Source organism: Phyllostomus hastatus, unplaced genomic scaffold, assembly GCF_019186645.2.
Source record: "Phyllostomus hastatus isolate PE091 unplaced genomic scaffold, TTU_PhHast_1.1 phas_contig_86, whole genome shotgun sequence".
NCBI classification, from domain to species: Eukaryota; Metazoa; Chordata; class Mammalia; order Chiroptera; family Phyllostomidae; genus Phyllostomus; species Phyllostomus hastatus.
Window position 1 is genome coordinate 52774501 of NW_025333977.1, and position 22776 is coordinate 52797276.

Here is a 22776-nt window from a genome sequence, read left to right on the forward strand (position 1 = left end):
TAGTCTTTCCTTAGTTTGAGTTAAGGCCTCAAAGTTGAATGTGCCTCATATGATTGTACCACTAACATTTATTTCTTCATGGAGCTAGCATTCTCCTGGCGGAGCTAGCAAACAAGTACAATCCATCTTCAAAATAACTAAAGGTTAGTATAAGTACTAGGAAGAAATTAACAGTGTGCTATGATAGTGAATAGTAGGGAGTTATGGTTGGGGTGCCAGCACTGGGGAGGGAACATTTAAGCTGAAATGTGAGGATGAGAAGGAATTGGTGTAAGGAAGAGTCATGGAAGAAAATTCTAGGGAGAGGGAACCACCTGCTTAAAAGTTCTGTGCTGAAAAAACAATTTGGCTGATTAATGAAATAAAAGAAGACCAGTGGACAAAGACTCAAGTTTTAAAGTTAGAGGTTGAAAGGCCCTAGTGGCTGACTATGTGGGCTTTTGAGAACTAAGATAAAAAGTTTTTAGATTGCACGTGACTTCTTTTGGTCATGTCCCAAATTGTTTCATAGAAAGACATTTCATTTCAACAAGTATTTTGTTAAAATGTGCTCTATGTTCAAGTGTGTGGCCTATAATTAACTTTAAGTGGCCCCTACTCTCAAGAACCCAGACTCCAGGGAGATAGATATGTAAATAGACAATTGCAATATAGCATGATACAAATAAATGACTTAGTAATCAATAGTAAAGATTCCCAGAAGGGTAATATTGGGTGGTGGATAAAGTGAATTGTGAGCCCTGCTCATGAAAGATACCTTGTTATCTCTTGTAAGATTTTGTCCCGGGTTTTCATCTTCTTGTGGAAGTACTCACTCCTTGACTCTTTCTTTGGAATGATTGTTTTTCCTCTTATTTTGTTACACATTGGGGTTTTTCATCTTAGGTGGCTTGAGTCATGAGCTGTTTGCCAAAGAGTATGTCAAAGCTTTGAGTAAGTGCAGTAAATCACAAATCTCTAAATGGTGGTGTCCAGGGTGCATACACAAGGATATTTAGTGAAAAAATCACAAAAGCTAATTTAGCTGTTTTCATTATAGGTTAAAAGTCAGTGATTTCTTAGTCAAAATGGCTGACCTCTTATTCCTCAGCTGATTTTCTCTTCACAGTGGGCAGTCAGTGATGCACGCTGCTCTTATTTGGATGGTCTCAGTCATTCTTCACATCGCATGTAAGGAGTGCACTGGTAGACATTTATGAACTTGTAGACAGTTGTGAACCAAAGTGAAAATATTCCATTACATATTGTTGAATGTAAAAAGTAGGAACAGAGCATGACTTCATTTACATAACACTTTAAAATTTCTATACATTTAGATGTGTGTGTGTGTGTGTGTGTGTGTGTGTGTGAAAACTAGTATGGAAAGATTCTTAAAACTACTTTTGGAAAGAGAATTTCATTAAAGTGTTATAGATTGCTTTCACTTTAACATTATTTCAGTAACTTGCAAAGAGATAGTAATAATGAAATATATAGTAATGATTGTGTGCATGTGTGTGTGTGACCTATGCGATATATATAATCTAATTACTGTAAGCTAAGAGCATAAAATGGAAAACATTTCAAAGATTCCAGACTTGGCTACTTTTGGCAGCTGTCCTTGGTATTAGATCAATTTTAGAGTTGCAAAGAACAACACAATAAATGCAACTTAAAAAAGAAAGATTAAATCAGTATTATCCCCTCATGGTCATATAAAAGTTCTTTGGAAATGGTGTTTATATTGTACTGTGGGTAGTTTGAGGTTCCCATTAAATGGTCTGTTTCTCTGGAGTGGAGATGATGCTCCCAGTCTACATGCAGACCAGATGTCCCTTCAGTTTGTAGATCATATCAGAAGAGCTACGGTTCTGTTCCCTTAGTGCCACACTGACCAAGAGAAAGAAAATCACAATAATATGTTTTTTAAATTAGAAGTCTCTGAAACTCAGTTACTTTTCTAAACATGTATTTGGTTATGTTTGACATGTAGGGAAGAAAAAATCTTTTCCCATCTTTGGATGTTGTTGGGACCATTGTAAAGAAGGACAGATGAACAAGACAAAAACATACCAATTTAATGTCTTACATGACACAAGAGCCTTCATAGGAAATGAAGATCCAAATATGTGGCAAAACCTAACCACTTATATGTGCACTTGAACAAAGAGAGGCAACTGTGGAAAAGTAATTAAACATATGGGGAGACTAAAACAAGATTTTTTTAACAAGGTCTGTTTGTACAGAATTTTCTTGGCTTGGACTCCCTGTCTCTGGTGATTAAGAATGTTTGTTTCCTCCTGGTCATCTTTCACATGGGAGTTTTCTCCTGCTTCCAAAACAAAAAGGGAGGTCACAGGGCACTTCTTGTACTTGCTCTTTTTCAAGTGCCTTTAGCTAAAAATAATCCTTATGCCAAACTGGCATATTTTGGGTGCCATATTCTGCTATCTTTCACATACCAGAGACTGGAGAGCATGTATGATTTCAGCAGATTGCCCCTAAATAACATGCCAACTGGCAAAGGAAGATTTCCCAGATACTATAGGCCAAGAGCTCCCTTCCCCCACCAAGGGCTCATATTCCAGAAAAGTCCATCATCAGTTGCGAGTCTCTCTTTGCTGTAATACATATGTATAGTTTGAATGCAGTTATTATACATGCTGCCTTTGTCATTGACCCTGTCCTCCTAGTTATCCTTTCTCAAGCATCTACTAGGTGCTTGTCATCCTCAATGCTGTGTCACTTATCTGATTATTTTTGCAACAGTCTTGAAGGGTAAGATGGTATTATCCTCATTAGGCCAGCTGTGGGAAACCAAAGCTGTAGAGATTTTAAGTAACTTGCTCAGACTCTTCTCATAAAATAGAACGACCAGGACATGAGCCCAGGTCTTTCTGGATTCTGTGCTATTTCTATGGCTTTATATCCTCTTCCTTTGTTTGGCGAGGTATCACCTTGCCAGTTTACATTTAGGAGTTTTATGAGCATTATGGAATAATATAAGGGGAATTTTTTTCCAAAAAGCAGCAAACTCCATTGCAACCATCAGTACTTAACTTGGAATTTCAGCATACCACAATTATAATTAAATTTTTCTTATTTTAGAGCAAATTTATTATTGCTCTTTGTGCTTATGAAATTGATTTAATAACAAGACCTCTGAAAGTTGAATAGACCAAGGAACAGGATAATAAAAGTATTCTAGAAACTTGTTTTTTTTAATGTCAGTAGCTGAGGATATAATCCCAATTTTGCCATCTTTGAATTCTACCTAAAAGTAGGTTGGTTTGCTTTGTTTCACCTGTAAATGCTATCAGAACAAAGCATTTATTTCTGCATATCTTGGCAAGTTCATATTGAAATGAGCTCATAAACATCACTGCAGTTGTCACCTAGAATTTATACCATAGCTGGATCTTAGTTTTGAAGTCACTTATATTATTTTCATGAAAAAAACAACAGCAGTATTTTAAAATTTACAGTAAGAAACAATGTACTGTAACTGCCAACATTTGACTTACTAAATAGTTTATCTTAAGAATATACTTTGATTTTTAAGAATAAACCAATTATGGATGGCCTAATGGGTTTTACTAACTAAAAATTGTACATCTAGATTACCCTCAAATTCTTAGGATTTGAACAAGTTACATATGTAAGCTATTTGTAGGTAATTGAGGGAATGTGTGTTATTCCCACTTAATCTTTGTTTTAATTAAAGCAGTAGCCTTAATTTTGGCATGCCCAAATAGTTGAAACTCAGAGAAAGAATCAAGAATAATACCAAAGATTAGAGAGAAGCTAGCCGACTGTGAAATTACTGGTTGCTGAGCTTTTTCTCTGAGTTTTGACCATATGTTTCAAACTGCTTTAGACGTGTTTTCTGCAGTGAGGAGCACTTCTACCTCGTGGTGCTTTATTCTCATTCGCTCCATCTGATTACACGTCTATCTTCTAGAGTCATAAAGAAATGCTGACTGGTTTGAAGAAAAAAAAACAGTGCTATTTAGGGAGAAATGGCAGAATTATCAACTACTTACATTTTTAATGTATGCCTATCCTGTTGTCTTGTCATTAAAACTTGGGGAAATGACCTGGTTGTTGGGATTGCTCTGAAATATAGTTATACCTGTCCTTCTGACTCCATTATTGCTTTAAAAATTATTCTCCATAGGCTATTTGATTTTCTTTAGCATGAGTAATGGAATCGTTATGTAAGAAAGCCCTTAACTTATTTCTTGACTTCCTCCCTCCCTCCTTCCTTTTTTCTTTCCTTCCTCCCTTCCTCCCTCCCTCCTTCCTTCCCTTTGCTTCCTTTCTTTCTCCATCCTCTCCAAATCTCCTTGTCTACTCCCTCTTTCTCTTTCCATTTATCTCACTCTTTTTTTCTTCCTTCCTTTCATTCATCAAATATTTATTTTAGTGTCTATCAAGTATTTCCTTGGGTGAGTACAGCAGCCCTATGAAGTCAAATTATTCACCTTCTCAGAATCGGATGACTGAATTTAACTGAAAGGCTTTACGACAGGCAACTCTCAGTAAGGATAGAATCTAGCACAGCTCTCATTCAGAGCTTGCCCAAGAGTGCTGCTTTCATCCCCAGTGCGTTTTAGCATGTAGGAAAATATAGTCCCGCCACTCAGGAATGCAGCTGTGTCAGTTGGCAGGGAGGGCTGTGAGTGCCCAGTCATGCTGTAAAGGCAGTTGGGGTTTGAAAGAGGACTTATCTTTCTTTCTTGCATTACAGAATATAGTGCTGTGTCCTACTGTGGCCAAAGAATCAAATAAAGCAAGTAATTTGTTTCTCTGGTTCCACATGTGCTGAAAGACAAAGCGTTGAGCAGAAAGGTGCTGCCCTAGCTGTGTGAAGGGTTTATGCAATTTTGTAGAATAATTTTTGCTAGAAGGTCACCTCACCCCTTTTCTGATTGTGTTGATTAACAAGATTAAGTAATCCTTAGTGCAGATATGTCATGGGAATGATTGATCACACTCAATTCTTGGTGGTGGAGTACAAACTGTTTATGGCATTTTGAGAGTTTGCAAATAATTTAGGTTACAAATCTATTTTTCCTAGGACGCTTATAATGTAAAAATAAATCAGGTTTAACATTTCCGTGAGAAGGAAAACTAGGGTAAGTAAGATTGATGTGTCACCAAGGCATCAGAAGGCAGAGATGGTGCTGACATTTAAAACGTCAGCTTCAAAGTGTTTGGACGTACTTGCTGTGTAAAAGTTACTCAATCAGACTGGTCTATCTTCTTCAAAAATCCAGATGCCAGTTTATTATTTACATAAATTTAATTTTTTGCTCTCTTGCTGCTTTATATTTTTATTGAAAGAAGCTTTATGACTTGTCTGTAAGATATTTTGGTGATGATTGTGTTGACCATGGCAGCTGAACCTGACGGGGTAGAATTGATTTCCTTGTATTTTCTCATTCAGTCCTTGCTGCAGCTCTGTGAGACAGGAACTAAATCAGCCCTGTTTCGTAGATGAGCAAACTTAAGTAGAAATGAATTAGTAATTCCTTCAAGGCTGCATAGCTAATAGGTGAAAGAGCAAGCGTCCAATTCTTGGTCTCATAACCACAATTCACAAATGCTTTTGCATCAAAAAAGCAACTTAAATAAGAGAAAGATCTTTCTCATATGGCTGCTGCCTCCCTTAGTACAAAATATGACCCACAATTTAACATAGCCTTAACCTCACCTCAAATGTATAAATAGGAGGTGAATCTGTTTTATAGCAGAAAGTAAGGGTAATTAACTACCTATATTATTTAACATATACTGGGGGTCTTTGAGTCAGAGTGCCCAGCTTAATTTTGAGGATCATGATGGAATGGCCCGAGATTAGGACCAGCAGCCAAGCTCAGTGGTTACTCTATGGTTACCAATAACTTACTCGGTGCTCTACCTCTGCCCCTGCTTCATAGCCATTCAATAATACTGGATGGCATTTTCCTGCATCCACACAAACCTTAACATTACACTCAGTGAATGCAATTTAAAATATCACACTTTTTGTTAATGTTATACTTCTATATGTTATCCAAATTTTAAGGCTTTTTTACTTAAGCTAAATGATCTTGGAGGTAAACTACAAGATAAGTTAGAATTAAGGAGCAATTTTTTTTTGCCCAAAATATATAAAATAAATTATAGAAGGTATTTATAGCAATAGCTTTATTGGCAAATTTTCTCTTATGGAATTTATAAGTAAAAATGCATATATTGAAATCTGTATTTTGAACCTTTTTGGACTGCAAGAGTTCCCTTTAATTCTAATAAAAATGGGAATATGTTTATATTTTTGTAGATATGTAATTTTTTTTTCTATTTTGAAATCTTGTTGATGATCCAATGGTCTACCTGAGAGCACTTTTTATGATTTAGTATTTTCTCCCCCCTGGAAATATGTATAAAAACCAAAATAATCTCCTAGACAGATTATCTCTATTCTTCTTCCTAGAGAAAGTGTGTAATGCTGGCCTGTCTAACCAGATCTTAGGTAGGGAAGTAGGAATGTGTCAAAATTCATACCAGTAATTCAGCTGCATGTAGTCTTAAAATAGTTTAGTATGATGTGTCACTGGAAGAATTATTATACTTTTTATATGTATAAGCAAAACAGTTACTACTGATTTTACTTCAAAGATGGGTTTTAAGGAATAATAACCTCACTATGACTGATGAGAAGGAAAGTATTGGAATAAATTATATGCAAAAGTTCTTCTCATATCAGGGTTACAGAGAATAAGAGTAGATACTTAGGGCTACCATAAGAAATTACTAAATATTGGACAGCTTAAAATAATACAAATTTATTCTCTCTGCCTCTTACAGTTCTGGGAATTAAAAGTAGAAAGTTAAGGATGATGCTTTCTGAACTTTCTAAGAGATGATCCTTCCCCAGGTCTTCTAGTTTTTGGTAGTTCTAGGCATTCCTTGGCTTCTGGCTGCATAACTCCACTGATTATGTCTGTAAAAAACATATTCCATTTAAGGTCACATTTGTAGGTATTGAGTTTTAGAACTTCAACACATCTTTTAGAGGAACATAATCCAACACACAATGGTGGGAATATTGATTACATTTTAAAATCTTGATATTATTTTATTTTTGGAATAAAGTAATTCTAAAGATGGGTCTTCTTTGCATGATAATAAGAACTAGCAGATACTTGTAAGAAAATATTTAATTTTTTATAGTATTTTATTTTTTCATGGACATTCTAAGTACTTAGCAATTGTTACATGATTGTGCACTATTCGCTGACTCATTCCAAATAGCACACAGCACTGGGTTGGGTGTTGTTTATTTTTCTTCTTTCATCATGGACTAGTGATTTGAGGTACCATAGTTTCAACATAACAGACATATTTACCTATAAATTACAAACACAGAATATAGTTTAAATAATTTTATTTAGATAAGGACATTATATTGATTTACTTGATTTATTTAGTAACACAAACTGCATATAGAGAATATAAGGAATATCATTATCTGTGTGTGATTTTTTTCATTAATTAAGTCCTGCCTTTCCCATTAGAAGTCTAAGATTTATAATGAATATGGGGTCTGAAAGGATTTAATGTGAGACTTGATAACTTTATTTCTATTTTATTTAGTAAGGGTCATTCTAAAATAAATATTATATAAAACATAAATAAAATTCATTCTGGCAGCCATACTACTCATTTTAAGAATCAATTTCTACCCCAATTTTATATTAAATAAGAGAATTATGTTTTTTATATATTTATACTTATATATATATAATTATATACTATGAATTTTATATTGAGACATTTAAATAAAACACCCTGTCATTAATTGAGGGTTTTGCTATTCTTTCTGCCTTTAGTTCACTTCGGCCATCATTTTATTTTTAAAACATCCTTGGCAATATACATCAGCAGAGTGTAATCTCAATATCATGTTTAACTAAAGGAAAGGTTAAAAAATGAGAGTATAGTTCATATTTGACATTTTTGTATATTGTGCCCATATGAAATCCAAAATGATTTTCACTGTCCAATGGGGAGCATGTATAGTGCCCAACATGGAAATAGAGGTGAATGTTCCAGTGATCACGAAAGGACTGATGTTGGCTTTTATTATGTAGTGGTTTAAAGAGTGTCCTCGGTTAATGTGAGGCAATTGCAGATTCCTTGGCTCTGTGTTTAAACCTCTAAGTGCTTTGAGTGAAGTCTGTTAATGATATGCCTTACGTGCAGCTGACATTTTAAGATCCTTGCTGCTTTTCAAAAAGTGTGGGCACTAAAGATGTCTTCTCACTCCTGAGAATTGATTTCATACACAACAGGAGCTTATGATGGATTCTCTCCCACTGTGGGAATTGTCTGAATATCTGAGGGCAGCAACTGGCTCAGATAAAGAATCTATCATGAGCTCTCTCCTGCAAAGATTAAGAATTGTGCATTAGAACTAGGTGATGCTTAGTTTAATTCCTGGTCTCCTTTGTGATTCTAAACCATTTGGCAAGGCTCTACCTGGTGTGAACAGACTGATTAGGAAATGTATTCATCTCGTGACTTTGTCCATTCATTTCTTAAAAAAGTATCTCTTAAAAAAGTATCTCACCTGGAACTCAAAGCTCCCTAAGAATTCAGAAGTTGTAATTATTTTGCTCTTTTAATCTGTGGAGCTACATTTTGCTTTGGATGAAATGTATTGACAGCATTTGGGGTAAATTTTGTTTTGATATGTGTTGTCAAGCTCTGCATTGTATCACAGATACATTCATCAACTGCTACCATACATTTATTTTTCTATTGTCTTAAAGAACCTGGAGATTGAATTGAAATCAACAAATACAGTTTCCCAAGGTAGCATGATAGACAGCTTGTTGATAGCTGATGATAGTGTTAAAAGTGTCGATGTGTTTTTCATTGACTTCTAACCTGTTAAAACTTAGCTCCTGAAAACCTATGAGCCTGGAAGAAGTTAATACAAAGAGGCAGACACTATTATTATGGAGCTATAAGTGAGAAATCAGTCTTATATTTGTTTGAAGATGGATGATAGCTTTTGGCCATATGATTTATGACACAATGATTCAATGAGTTTTGTGTAATCTAATATTTGGGTTTGGATTAAAAAACCATTATCACTGTCACAGATTAAAATAAATTATTTCACATAATGAAAACTATTTTTAAAAGTGGCTACAATACTAGTCTAGATGTTGCCCAATATCTAGTTTTATACGAATTCATTCATTCATTCATTCCCACAACACCTCTTTCTAGGGACAGGCTAGACTCCACACTTCAGAAACCATTGTAGCAGCAAGTCCTAAAAATAGATTGGTCTTTTAGAGTAGATCGAGTGGGCTGATTATCACATGGACATGCCACATTGACAATTGCAGCAAAAATTAATATAGTGAGGAGAACACCAGTTTGAGATTTAGAGGGCTCCATATGCCTGTTTACCAGAGAGTCAGGCAGACAGCATAAGGTGCGTGAAGTAACTTTACTAATCTACAAAATGAGAGGTTCAGGACAGGCAGGTAGATCCAAAACACTGGTCCAGGATAAATGTAAGACTGGCTACATCAAAATCATGAAGGGAACTTTTCAATACCACTCATTTCTGAGTTCCACATTCAGAAATGATTATATCTAGAGTGTGGCTCAGAGGCAGGTTTTAACATAGCATCCCAGGTGATTCTGGTGTTCTAAAACAGTTTTTACATGTGTGCCCAGTTTTAGAACAGACTATATGACTCCTGAGAGATCTTTTTAAAAATAAAATCTTTCAATTTTCTGTTACTCTAAGCTGTTTCCAAGCATCTTTTCAATATAAGTGACGTAGCATCTGTGGATTGGTGCTCAGATTCTCAGGACTTTTTGCTGTGGAGGTAAGCCTGTGCTCTTCCCTCTTCCATTCTTTAGTTTGGAAAATGGCCTTAACATCTGCAAGTGCTTTAGCCCAGCATCTGTGTTCTAGGAATTGACCTATAATTGTGTTCAGAGACTTACATACAGGGATATTCTCCACAGCATATTTTCAACATAACTTATTTTAAAATATCACAGATATCCAAAAATAATAAATTGCTCAAAATAAGAACTGTATGTTATTGATGTGGAGGAAAAAAAAAACACCATTTATTGTTTAGTAAAAGAATAAATGACCAGATGGCAATATTTTATGTGTGTAAACAAGCAAAAGACTAAAAATAAAATTTCACATACCAATGGGGAAAAAAACCTATAATGCAAGGTTATTTTTTGTTTTCTTTCGACCAGCATATTTTTTCCAAAACATATTTTTTTTACTTTGTGTTATTTGAAAAATCCCCCACGGCAAGCATGTGAGATGGTGTGGAGAAAGCTGTGGCATGGAAATCTGAGGATCCATTTGAGACACTATGTAACTGATGTCAGAACCTCAAAGAGATCATCTTGTCAAAGGAAAGCTAGAGTGTATAAAGCTCAGAATCAGAAATTAATATTCGCATAGAACCCTTTATTTTCTTTTGTCAACTTGAAAATGACCACACTTAACAGTCAGTTTGAACCTGAGTAAACCATGCAGCACTGCATGGTGAACCTCTTTTAATCCTGGTTATCTTGTGTCAAAAATTCTTTTTTTTCCCCTTTCTCTTTTTGTATTGCTGTTTAAGCACAGTTGTCTCCATTTGCCCCCCACCAACACCCCCCCATCCCAGCCATCCCCCCCTCCAACCCTTGACCTTACCCCCTTTTGGCTCTGTCCTTGTGTTCTTTATACATGTTCCTAAAAACCCTTCCCTCTTCCCCCTCCTTATCCTCTCCCACCTTCCCTCTGGTTACTGTCAGTTTGTTCTTAATTTTAATGTATCTGGTTATATTTTGCCCGCTTGTTTGTTTTGTTGATTAGGTTCCACTAATAGATGAGATCATATGGTATTTGTCTTTCACCACTTGGCTTATTTCACTTAGCACAATGCTCTCCAGATCAATCCATGCTATTGTGAATTCTTTATTTTGCCCCAGTTTCATGATGTGACTTTAATGGAATTATACTTGAACAGGTCAAAATTAAATGTTAAATTATATTCACTTTCAGTTACAGTTATTAATTGATCCAAGGTTATTACCATGATACATGAAAGGATTCAGTTACATAAAAATTATAGGAAGATATTTCTTTGGATTTTGTCACATGAACTAGCAATCTAAATATTTTTCTTTTATCAATTGAATTAAGTTTCACAATCTTTTTTAAAACTTTAAAAAAAGATTTTATTTATTTTTATGTATATTTTTATAGAAGGGAAGAGAAGGAGAAAGAGAGGGAGAGAAACATCAATGTGTGGTTGCCTCTCTCATGCTCTCTACTAGGGACCTGGCCTGAAACCCAGGCATGTGCCTGGACTGGGAATTGAACCAACAACCCTTTGGTTCGCAGGCCCGTGCTCAATCTACTGAGCTGGAACCAGCCAAGTCCACAAACTTTGGATTCATATTGGAAACCCAGGGTCTAGGATTAACCCTACTTTATAAAGAAGGGCAATATAAGACAAAAGTAAATTAATGTTACTGACAAGAGTAGTGTCCCATCTAATTAGTTAATATCATTATTTTGAAATTATCTTAGCCATTTGGGTAAATTGTCAGTTCCTGATTATGAATACCAGTTGCTAAACATATACATAGTTTCCAGATCCAAGAAAATTACGAGGCAGATTTAGCAGTATAGACATCTCTGGTTAATAGATGATTTGTAAGATCTAACCATCATGTATGAATGCATTAAGTCCCCTCATCTTTATGGTCTCCCACAGGACTGGGCATTAAAAAACAAATTCTTTAAACAAGGCCCTCATGATCTAGTCAATACCTCTACCATTCTCCTCTGTACTTGCTTTTCTAATATGCTAAGCTGCTTCTCACATGCAATTATTTTATAGTGGGTTGACCAGAAAGTCCATATGTTTTTTTTCCATAAAATAAAATGCACATTTTTTAGTTTTACCCATAACTTTATTGTTTTGTCTATTTTGAGTATGTAGACTATCTCCAGCATGGTATAATATTGATTGTTCTCAATTAATGTCTTAATTTGATTAGTATCAACTTCAACTGGTCTACCCAACCATGGAGCATCACTGTCCAGTGAGAAATCTCCAGCATGAAACTTCACAAACCACTTTTGACACATTTGATGAGTCACAGCACCTTCTCCATGCATTGTACAAATATATTTTTTTTACATTTCATCTGGTTTTTACCTGTCTTGAAATAATGAAGCACAATATGCCAAAACATTGCATATTTTCCTCTATCTTCAATATTAAAATAGATACACAATCACTAATTTTGATCAGTTTACTTTTAAATGCATGCTGATGTCATATCTGTCACAATACAATCTAACAAAATTGTTTTGAATGAAGTTAAAGACAACTTCATTCAAGTGCTACTAGAGCCATCATACAGAAAACAAACAAACTTTTTGACCAACCCAATGTACATTTCCCTTATCCTTGGAATTTTCTCTATCTATAGTCTTTTCTTATCTAATTTTTTTATCTTTCAGAGCTCAGCTGAAACTTCACATCTCTACAAATGTTCTCCCAATTATCACATACACATAACCCTATTATTTTCCTTTGTAATCCTCCTGTAATTTGTAGTGAGACATTTATTTAGGTTTGATTAGTTTCTGACCTCCTCTCTAGATTATAAGCTCTATGACATCAAGAACTATATTTTTCATTTAATACTCCAACTCAGAATCTAACATAGAACCTGGCACATTGAAAGTGTTTTCTTAATAATTTTTGTTTAAAATTTTTGAAGTGGATTGTTGATAAATGAACTAAGTTTCCGCCTTCCCACTATCTTTAGCATTGTGTTTTGTCAATCTTTTGGATATAGGACTCACTATTACTTCTTTTCATTTATCTTGCAACTTCTCTACACTGCCCCTAATTTGGTTAAACAATTATGAAAAAACTCACTAGCCTGTATTTTATAAGTTAATTTTTTTTAATTTTATTTAAATTGTTGTTACAGTACAATTTTCTCTCTTTTACTCCCATCGCAAATAAGTTACATTTTGAGAGAACCATACTGACTACCTAAACATACAGGGTGGAGGAAAAGTAGGCTTGTAGTTGATTTATGGCAAATAATACAATAATTAATAAATAATAATACAAAAATAAACTTTGTTTTATATAATCGACACAACCTGCAACCCAGACATGTGCCCCAACTGGGAATTGAAGCAGTGACCTTTCACTTTGTGGGACAATGTCCAACAAACCGAGCCACATCAGTCAGGGTGGGTAAAATTTTAAATTGTAGTTCTGCAACTAGCCTAAATTGTGTAGGAATTTTTTTTTAAGATTTTATTTATTTATTTTTAGAGAGGGAGGGGAGGAAGATAGAGAGAGAGAGAAATGTCAACGTGCGGTTGCTGGGGGTTATGGCCTGCAACCCAGGAATGTACCCTGGCTGGGAATCGAACCTGCGACACTTTGGTTTGCAGCCTGTGCTCAATCCACTGAGCTACACCAGCCAGGGCTAGGAATTTTTTAGATCTTTGAAACTTACTTTAAAAATATTTGTGAAATGTCAAAGAGTAGGTTTCAATTACTTTGAGGCAAAATCCTTCAGTATTGTAGTATGTGAACAAAAACATACCTGATCAGAAATATAGATGATGGTCAAAAATGTTCAGAATATGGCTTTAGAAATCATGCTTGTATTTCTTCACAAACTGACAACTTTTCCACACACACATACACACACACACACACAGAAATTAAGTTCAGACCTCAACTGAAAATTAAGTAGTTTTTCCTAGAAATTTTATTATAAAAGGATTAATCATGCTATTATTTAATTCATATTATTCATTTTAACTCAGTGTTTTAAGCATATTAAAACATGTTCATTTATATGTGTCATTTCTTCATAAACATAAAATATTAGAATATTATCTCTACTTTTTTAATGTAGTTCAATTATTATAGATTCTTTATAGAAATTATAAACAGTTCTTAAAAAATAAAGACAAATCTGTCAAGATGATTAAAGAGATGTTTTTCCTAATGTTCCAGCTGAACCATGGACTGTTCCTGTGAGGTGTGCTTAACTCACGTAAGTTCTGAATACACTTTTACATTAGGTGTAACTAACCTCACCTGACTAATGAAGAGAGATTAGTATCCCTTTTATCATTTAGACATTAATGAACTTTCAGTCTTACACAACACAGGTATCCATTCATCTTTTTGAAAAAGATTAATTATTGTTTAACTTGTGTCATAAGTATTATTATGTTATATAATAGGAGAAAACACACATTTCTATTACAAATAAATAGTGAAGTAGATTCATAGAAAATATAATCTAAATGGTAGCATTTAGCATTAAGTACAAAACAAAACTTAGTACCCTTTATGTTTGCAGAGATAAAGCTTTCCTGTGTACCTCAGGTTTATTAAAACAATGTGGTCGAGGCAGACATCAGTTACATGAACACTGCATGCCCAGATATGACTGGCACACCGCTCTGTTTTCCCAGGGCTCCGCTGGTTCACAGCCCTGAGCTCACTTGTTCTCCACTTACTCCCCTTGCCAGTGTGATGAGCACTCCCCAGCACACCACAGGGCAGCAGTGTGGCTCTGTGAGCTGGAATCCCAGCACTCAGACCAGTTTCAGGGTAGGCTAAAGGTATTTCCTTTCTTAAAGTGAGTGTTATAGGGTTAAATTATATAACTTGGTAGTCTTTTGTTAAATATAACAGAAATTCAACCAGTTTAAGCTAAAGAGGGCTTTTGTTGTATATCTAGTAGCTTATCACTGATCCAAAGCACAGGATGAAAGCTGAGCCTAACACCAGGATTCAGACCCTATATGTCTTTTGTGTGTGTGTGTGTGTGTGTGTCCTGTCTACCTCCAGTGTCTCTTTCTCTCTCTTACACATCTTCTTATAGCTCATCCAACAGAGTGACCCTGTAATAAAAATGAAGACTGCCCAATCAAGTGCCTGTTCATGCACCAATCCACTGGGACATGTGAAAACTTGGCAGTTTGGGCAGGAGTTACAGAATAGGAGTTCGCAAAAGAAGGAGATTCTGTGAAGATAAACAGTTGTTGTCCAACATATGCATTTTAGAAAATAGATATTCAGGATATTAATATTCTATCTTACTTTAACCTCCTGTCCAAAACCCTAAGTGGAAAAGGTTTATGTATATAAACTGTCCAAATGGCCATATTTTTACATGTCCCAGTGAATTGGTACCTGAATAGCACTGATTGGGAAATCTTCATTTTTATTATAGGGTCGCTCTGTAGGATGAACTATAAGATGTACAGGAAGGTCAATCTGGGGGAGAGAGAGAAAGGGGGAGAGAGACACTGGAGGTAGATAAGATACACACACACACACACACACACGCACACAAACTGATAAGGAAATATTCTCAACATGAAGAATAAAGCATCGAGAACAGCATCTGCCAAAAGATCCTTATCTCACCAGTTTGGTGTGTGTGTTTCCCCAACGGGTTATATGTTACCAATAGCTTGCTATCAGAATAATTTGAACATCATGGAAGATTTTCAAACTGGAAAGCACTGAGTATTAAAGAAATGAAATATTTTTCTAAAAGGTTTTTAAAATTTTTTACCATTTTTCAATATAACGGAATGTAAGAACCATCAAGTAAGAGTGAATTAGTTTGCAAAGCATGTTTTGTTTTTCCTTTCAGATGATCTTTATTGGTTTATTCTCCTGAAATTTTTAAGGTCATTGAAAACAACCACTTTTAGAAACTTTATTTTCATGTAAATGCATTTACACATTAAATTTGCCTTTTTATTTAAAATATTTTCCCAATTAACCACTTTTTCTTTATTTTAAGCTGATGTTCAGTGTGGCGATTGGTCCATTTGTTCCATGCGATATGCACATTTGTTCTATGGGAAAATGTGGTCTACTCCTAATTTCATTTTCATCTCCTAAATAAGAAGACCCATTAAAAAGCAGACATCTGGTGTCGAAAGCACTTAAAGCTGTAGCTCCCAAGGAGTGCTTTCCTCCCTCTTTAAATATGTATGAACTGTTGTTTTGGTAATACACTTCACCCTGTCAAAATAGAATCAAATAGAATGTATGTGTGACCTCTTCCCCTTCTACCCTGGGAAAATGATTTCCAAGATCATTGAGGTGTACAATACACAGAAGCCTTCACTTTCTGTTTTATTCACCGTCAAAGCTCTTACCCTTGAACAAGCTGAAAGTTTAGGTGAATCTACTTTAATTAAAGCTATGTTTCACTTATGAAGATGATTCTGTGGGCTTTAATAGTTCAACTATAAAGAATGGATTTTAAACTTTCAAAAAAGAGGCCTTGAAAAGAATTTCAGGATACCTTCACTGATATTTCATATTAGAAAGGGCTCAACTTTTTTATAACAGTTGCTTCGATAATTCAACACACAAAATATTCGTATTTCATGGATATTGAGACTGAATATTGTTAGCTTGCTTTTCTAAGAGAAAGAAATAACTCAGTTAGGCATTGAGCTAACTAACAAACAAACAAACGTGATGTATTTGATGTTAACTTGCTTCTTTGAGGTTTAGACCCACATTCTCCAAAACTGTGTCCTGCAGAATACTAATCATCTATACCTGCCTACTCTGTTCTTCATTCCTTGACTGAAGGGTTACTGAGTCATATGTTGCCTACTCTACTTTCTCCTATAAATACATGATTAAATTTTGTATTTTATACTCTCTGCAAAATGTAGTAAAGATATCTGTGCTATGTTGTTTCAACTGAGTTGCCCCAACATATTTAACCCTTGAACATTAAAAAAATCACTTTGGGAAAATGAGACTTAGACTTTGCTTATATGCAGATCATACTAGAAGTCAGAACAGCATTTTATTACAGCCAGAGAAGAGAAACACCTTGTTTTGTCTTTCTTCTAGTTTTGTTTATTTGTGTACTTCAATGCAATTATATCAAACTGATATAGTTAGCTTGGAATTTTATTTTGTTATTCTATGAATGGATGGGTTCCCCATAATAGTCCATATATGTATTTATATGTGGCATTCTCACTTCTGTTCAAATGTTTTAAAGGAGATAAATGTATATTTTTGCTATTGGAATTGATTTACAGGTTCATCCTTCTAAATTTGTGTAAGTGAGGCAGTGCTACTTCTGTGTTTGAGATGGTCTGCTAGAGTTGAAGTATCTCTAACCTATGATCTTGAAAGCACTCCCACTGCCAGTTGTAAACCGTGTCCTCTAACACTGGTCACTGGTGTGTTTCGAAGCACTGTAATGCCCGTGGGGACACAGCTCCTTTACTAGAAGAGAGTCAAAGCAGTTTTGAATTCTGCAAATTTATGAATTTACTTACCACGTAGTCCAAATCCAAACACAGTAGGCACGCTTTTTCACAAACCAGAAAGATTTGACTGTCAGAACTGGAGAATAGCCTGATTAAGAAAAATATAGATTTTATGGAATACTTAGGGAAAAAGATATTTGGCTAGTTTAAGGTTGTGCCAAGTGTCATTCTGGCCTTAACCATTTGCTGAGAAATCCTTATAGCCTTAGAAAGTAAATGACAAAAAACAGAGAACATTTACTATCCTTTGAACTGTAGTCATATAGTGTTTTGGGGCTACCATTATGGGTCATAATGACAATTGTACCTACTGTACTTTTGAAGTAAGTCTGTATAACTTCTAGAGCTTATTCTATTTTTTTTTATCATTTGACTTCATGGGAAGTATTTGAAAAAGCTAAGCTCATGAATTTATTTTCTCACTTTAGATGTTTTTCTACTAAAATCATAGAAAGGATTTTAGTTCGAGAAAATACAGGAGAATCCATTTGAAATTTTGACCATCTGGATTCAAGGCAACATACACTTTATATTACTAGACACTTATTTTTTCCCTAGGGAAGATCCCTGACAGTGGCCTGCAAGATTAATAAATAGCAGTCGGTTGCTCAAGTTTCCATAAATATAGAACAGGTACAGCTTTAGGTACAGATTAAACATAAGTAGTCTAATTTGTTATTAAAGTGTCTTTTTCCTTGCTTTTTATTATGACAGTTTTTAAATATATACAAACTTAGAGAAAACAGCATAATAATCTGACATATAACCATGACCTAGATTCTTACTATAACTAATAATTTGCTACAATTTTTAATCTATTCCTCCTTTTATTCACTCTGAAGTATATTAAAGCATTTCATTTCAGTACTAGATAGTTCAGTAGGCATCTGACAAAATATATATAGACTTTTCCTTACAAAATTAATGAAATTAATTGTAGGCACTTTATTTTTTAATGGAAGATATAGAGTAATGGTGGCTACTCAGCTCATATTTTATTCTATTGAAAACAAAGAATGAATTTTTTTCAAGAATATTTCCCCCAGTTTCGCTTTCATTAATGGATTCCAATTCAGTAAATTTTGCATAATGTAATCATTTAAAAAGCCTTGTTTTATTCTTTTTGACAGCTTTTGTATTCTTTTGCTCAGAGGAAACTCATCTTCAGTATTTGCTCCAGCTGTGTGAAATCTTCTTCTTTTTTTTTTTATGTTTTTGTTCTTCAAAGTGCAATTTCTTTAGTATATTTGCAGCCATGGCAACTCTTTTTAATAAATTCTGTAATAAATTAAATAAAGCTCTGTGTGGGTCATTTTTGATTAACCTGATTTTTTAAAAAAATAATTTATTGAGGAGATAGAGATCTGGGAATACTATGTACATCTAAATGAATTATGAGCATATTCACCATGAGATGATTATGTGTAATAGTGTATTAAAATATACTTAATAGTTTAAAAATGATTATTTCATTGAAACTAAATTAATACTTGTAAGCTTATAATGATACTTAAAAAGCTATAAACACAAAAAATTGCTTTACTTTCAACAGAAATATAATTTCTATATGTGTTTTTTTGCTAGGCAAATTTTATCATAAGATGTCCATGATACTTCATTTAGGACAGCATTTCTTGTGAATGTAGAGACAGTCATTTTATTAGAATAGAGTAATACAGTATGAGACTCTGTTAAGCCAACGATTTCTGTTGTCTTTATCACCTGTAAATTTATTGATATGAAAATTTGGAGATATAGTTCTATTTCATTAATTATAAGAAATAATATAATATGAATTCTTTTTAAAGTAATGCTATACTCATCAAAACATTTATATATATATATATATACACACACAAACAAAAAACAAATTAAATTAAGATTATTTTGACTGGAATAACCATTTGTTTTTCATTCACAAATAAGCAAACACACAGGAAGAAATTGCTGTTCTCAATCAAGATGACCCTATCATAGTGATTTTCAACTAGTGTGCCCCAAGGGGCTCACCGGTGCACCACAGGAATTTTTAAAACATGCAGTACCTGCCTATTTAGTCAGGGGCACTGACCTCTTTTCCCTTAGATTGTCAAATTAAAAAATGACAACAGCCAATACAACAAGAGCCGTCTGATGTGCATGAATCAATATTCTACCTATTTTTTGTCAGACTTACAAAAATGTATTTTTTAGTGTGATGTGGTATTTTAGTGATTACTTTATGTGTGCCATGAGATGAAAAAGGTTGAAAATTGCTGCCCTATCAGGTCTGTTCTAATGAGCATTTTCTTCCTCCTGGTTGTTGCCTTCCCCTTTCTTTTCTTAGATTAATTTCATGTATTTTCTTTAATTTTCATAATGTTAGATTTCATTTGATAGAAGTTTTCCTCCACACTTTCTCTCCACCTCCCCACTGTCTTCCTTTCCTACGTTCTCTTCCTTACCTTGTTTTTGCTGCACTTATGCAGCTCGGAGCTACTGGTGCCTGCCCTCAAATGTCCATCCGAGAAACTGTGTAAGGATCAGCTGAAGTAAACCTGCCTCCACGTGTGTCCTTCTGACTCCTTGTATGGTTTTGATCGAAAAGGACAAGATTGCTCAGTTAAAAATGAGTAGTGCCAACCTTAAACATCTTGAATTGCGATGCCAACATAACTAATTTTATTCAACAAACTCTTGACCATTTTATACAATGAAAAAAAAATCACCTTAAAAGCAAACTTGTTTTTTACTAAAAAGTGTTAGCCTTAAAATTTTGTTTTTACAGTAGTGGAAGACATAGGTTCTGTGTTTCTTTTTTAAATTTTTTTGTGGTGAACAAAGGTAATCTCTTAGTAATCAAGTAATTTTTCAGTGATCATGTCTATTTTATTTTAAAAAAATTGAAAATCAAATTAAAGGGTAGCATTGGTTAATAACAAGTATGTTTCAGGTATAAGTTTATAATAATCAAAGTATTTTAACTATATAAGCAAAAATTAAAATAAATAGTTACTAAAATGACATTTTATATATTAAGGTGGTCATAAACCTCAGTTAAAAATATCTTTATAAATATTCATATAACACTTAGATTTAAAATTTTGTCAGTGTACTTTATATCTTATTCCATTTAGGACAGCTAAGAAAAATACTTTCAAATAGATTATTTCACTGGCATAAATGCATTTGAACATGATTTACAAAAAGGGAATTATTGAAAAACTTTATTGTGATACCCTTGACCCCTGAAATAGGATATTGGTAAAATAATTAGAGATTTGATGACTTTCTAGGGCTAATGGGCAGACATTCTGACACAGCTCATTCCTAAGGAAAGAATAAGTTAAAAATAACACACAGCAAAGAGCTGAAGTTTTGTAATGATGGTACTCTTTTTGTTTTTAATGGCACTCAATAATTCTGCCCAAGCTAATGTCTGCATGTACAAACTAGTTTGAATGTGATGTATTTGATTGATGGGTTGGATCAAGTTGAGGTGGCATATAGGGGTAGAGGAGGGAGAGGAAACAGGTTATACTATCTTCTCAAGTCATTCAAATAACCTGATTGTTCTATCAGATGCCTTATACTGACTGCCATTGACTGTCAAGTCAGTCAAAATAGTGAAACTAGTTTTGTATGTATGCAGAGCTTTATTTTATGAGCTCTATTACTTCACTCTTGCAAACAGACATAACAAATATTTTATATCATATGTTGATATAAATGTTAATGGGTGTAGATGTGTGTAAGAAAGAAACCAGATTTTGTCAAGTTAAATCCAACAATATTTTTAATAATTAACAAATTATGTAACAAGGACTCAAATAATTGGTAAAGCATACAACTAAAATGCTTCTTTTTTTATTGTTCTTCAAGTATAGTTGTCTCCACTTGCCCAACACCACTTTCCCCCATCCCACCTACCCATACCTCCCACCTTCAGCCTTACTCTTCCTTTGACTTTGTCCATGGGTCCTTTATACATGTTCCTTGATGACCCTTCCTTCTTTCCCCCATTATCCTCCTCCCCCCTGCCCTCTAGTTACTGTCAGTTTGTTCTTCATTTCAGTGTCTCTGGTTCTATTTTGCTTGCTTGTTTGTTTTGTTGATTAGGTTCCACTTATAGGTGAGATCATATGGTATTTGTCTTTCACTGGCTGGCTTATTTCACTTAGCATAATGCTCTCCAATTCCATCTATGCTGAAAGAAGAAGTCCCTTCTTTCTTTCTGCTGAGTAGTATTCCATTGTGTAAATGTACCCCAGTTTTTTGATCCACTCATTTACTGATAGCAATATTTTCTCTGTGTTGTTGGAATCAAATTAGCAATAATTCCAGGATTTTATTGAGGGTTTTCATTAAGTAACTTGGAGGACAGATACTGTAATCCATGCACACAAAAATATATATGTATTTATTTTTAATTTTAAAATTTTACTTGCATGATTAAAAATAAAATTTTATAAAATCCAGAGAGAAAAAATGAAATGAGTCCATGACAGGCCTATCTGGATGGCTGCTCTTCGTTGGGAGCCATTCCTCACCTAGGGCAGGAAGATGGTGGCCACACAAAAGGACAAACAAGTCACTTTAGTTGATCAAGTTTAGACTGCAACTTATTATGAAGTACAGAAGGTACATGGAGGAGGTGCAGATAGTCTGGAAATGAACAGACAAGACAAAGTAAAACTGGTTAGCTTCATCAAAAACTGTTCATCCTTGAGTGAATCTGATATAGATTGCTATGCCATGTTGGCCAAAGCTGGTGTCTATCAAAGCAGTGGTCTTGATATTGAACTGGACACAGCGTGTGGAAAATACTGCAGAGTATGCACACTGGCTGGCCATCAATGATCCAGGTGATTCTGGTATCATTAGAAACATTCCAGAACAGATTGGTGAAAATTAAATTGTGCAGATTTTTTTTAGAAAACTGACTGGAGCTTGTTTTAAAAATAAAAATAAAACAAAACAAGAAGGACCTAATTACTTCTGTTCTCTTGAGTTGAGTTACTTTGTTGAAATTCTGAAGTACAGGTTAACCTTCTAATCAATCCAACAATAGCTGATGGGATACAAATTTTAAAATAGCTGGGTTAGTCATTTTTAGTTCTCATGCAATATGTAAATGTGACTCAACATAAAGTCTATATGCTGGTTTCATTTGGCATGCTTTGGCGATAAGCTGTCTGCTAAAACAATAAAATGAATCTCTCCCAGAAGCTGTTTTCACATTTGAGAACTGATTTTAACGTCTAAGCCTACATCATGGTTTGTGTAATACACTAGTCTCAAAAGACACAGACTGACACAAACACACCTATTGGTTATTGTGTGTACATAATAACGACATTAATTTATATTATGTAACTATGTATTGTTTGGGATTGTTTTAGGTG

General features: G+C 34.4%; 1 protein-coding gene and 1 pseudogene across 13 annotated transcripts in view; both read left to right on the forward strand.

Annotated features, from left to right (window-relative positions):
• Nucleotides 1–22776, forward strand: part of ROBO2 (roundabout guidance receptor 2) — a 1629349-nt gene that overhangs the window by 1204710 nt on the left and 401863 nt on the right. The gene's annotated exons all lie outside the window — the stretch shown is intronic.
• LOC123826898 lies at nt 21873–22286 on the forward strand (annotated as a pseudogene).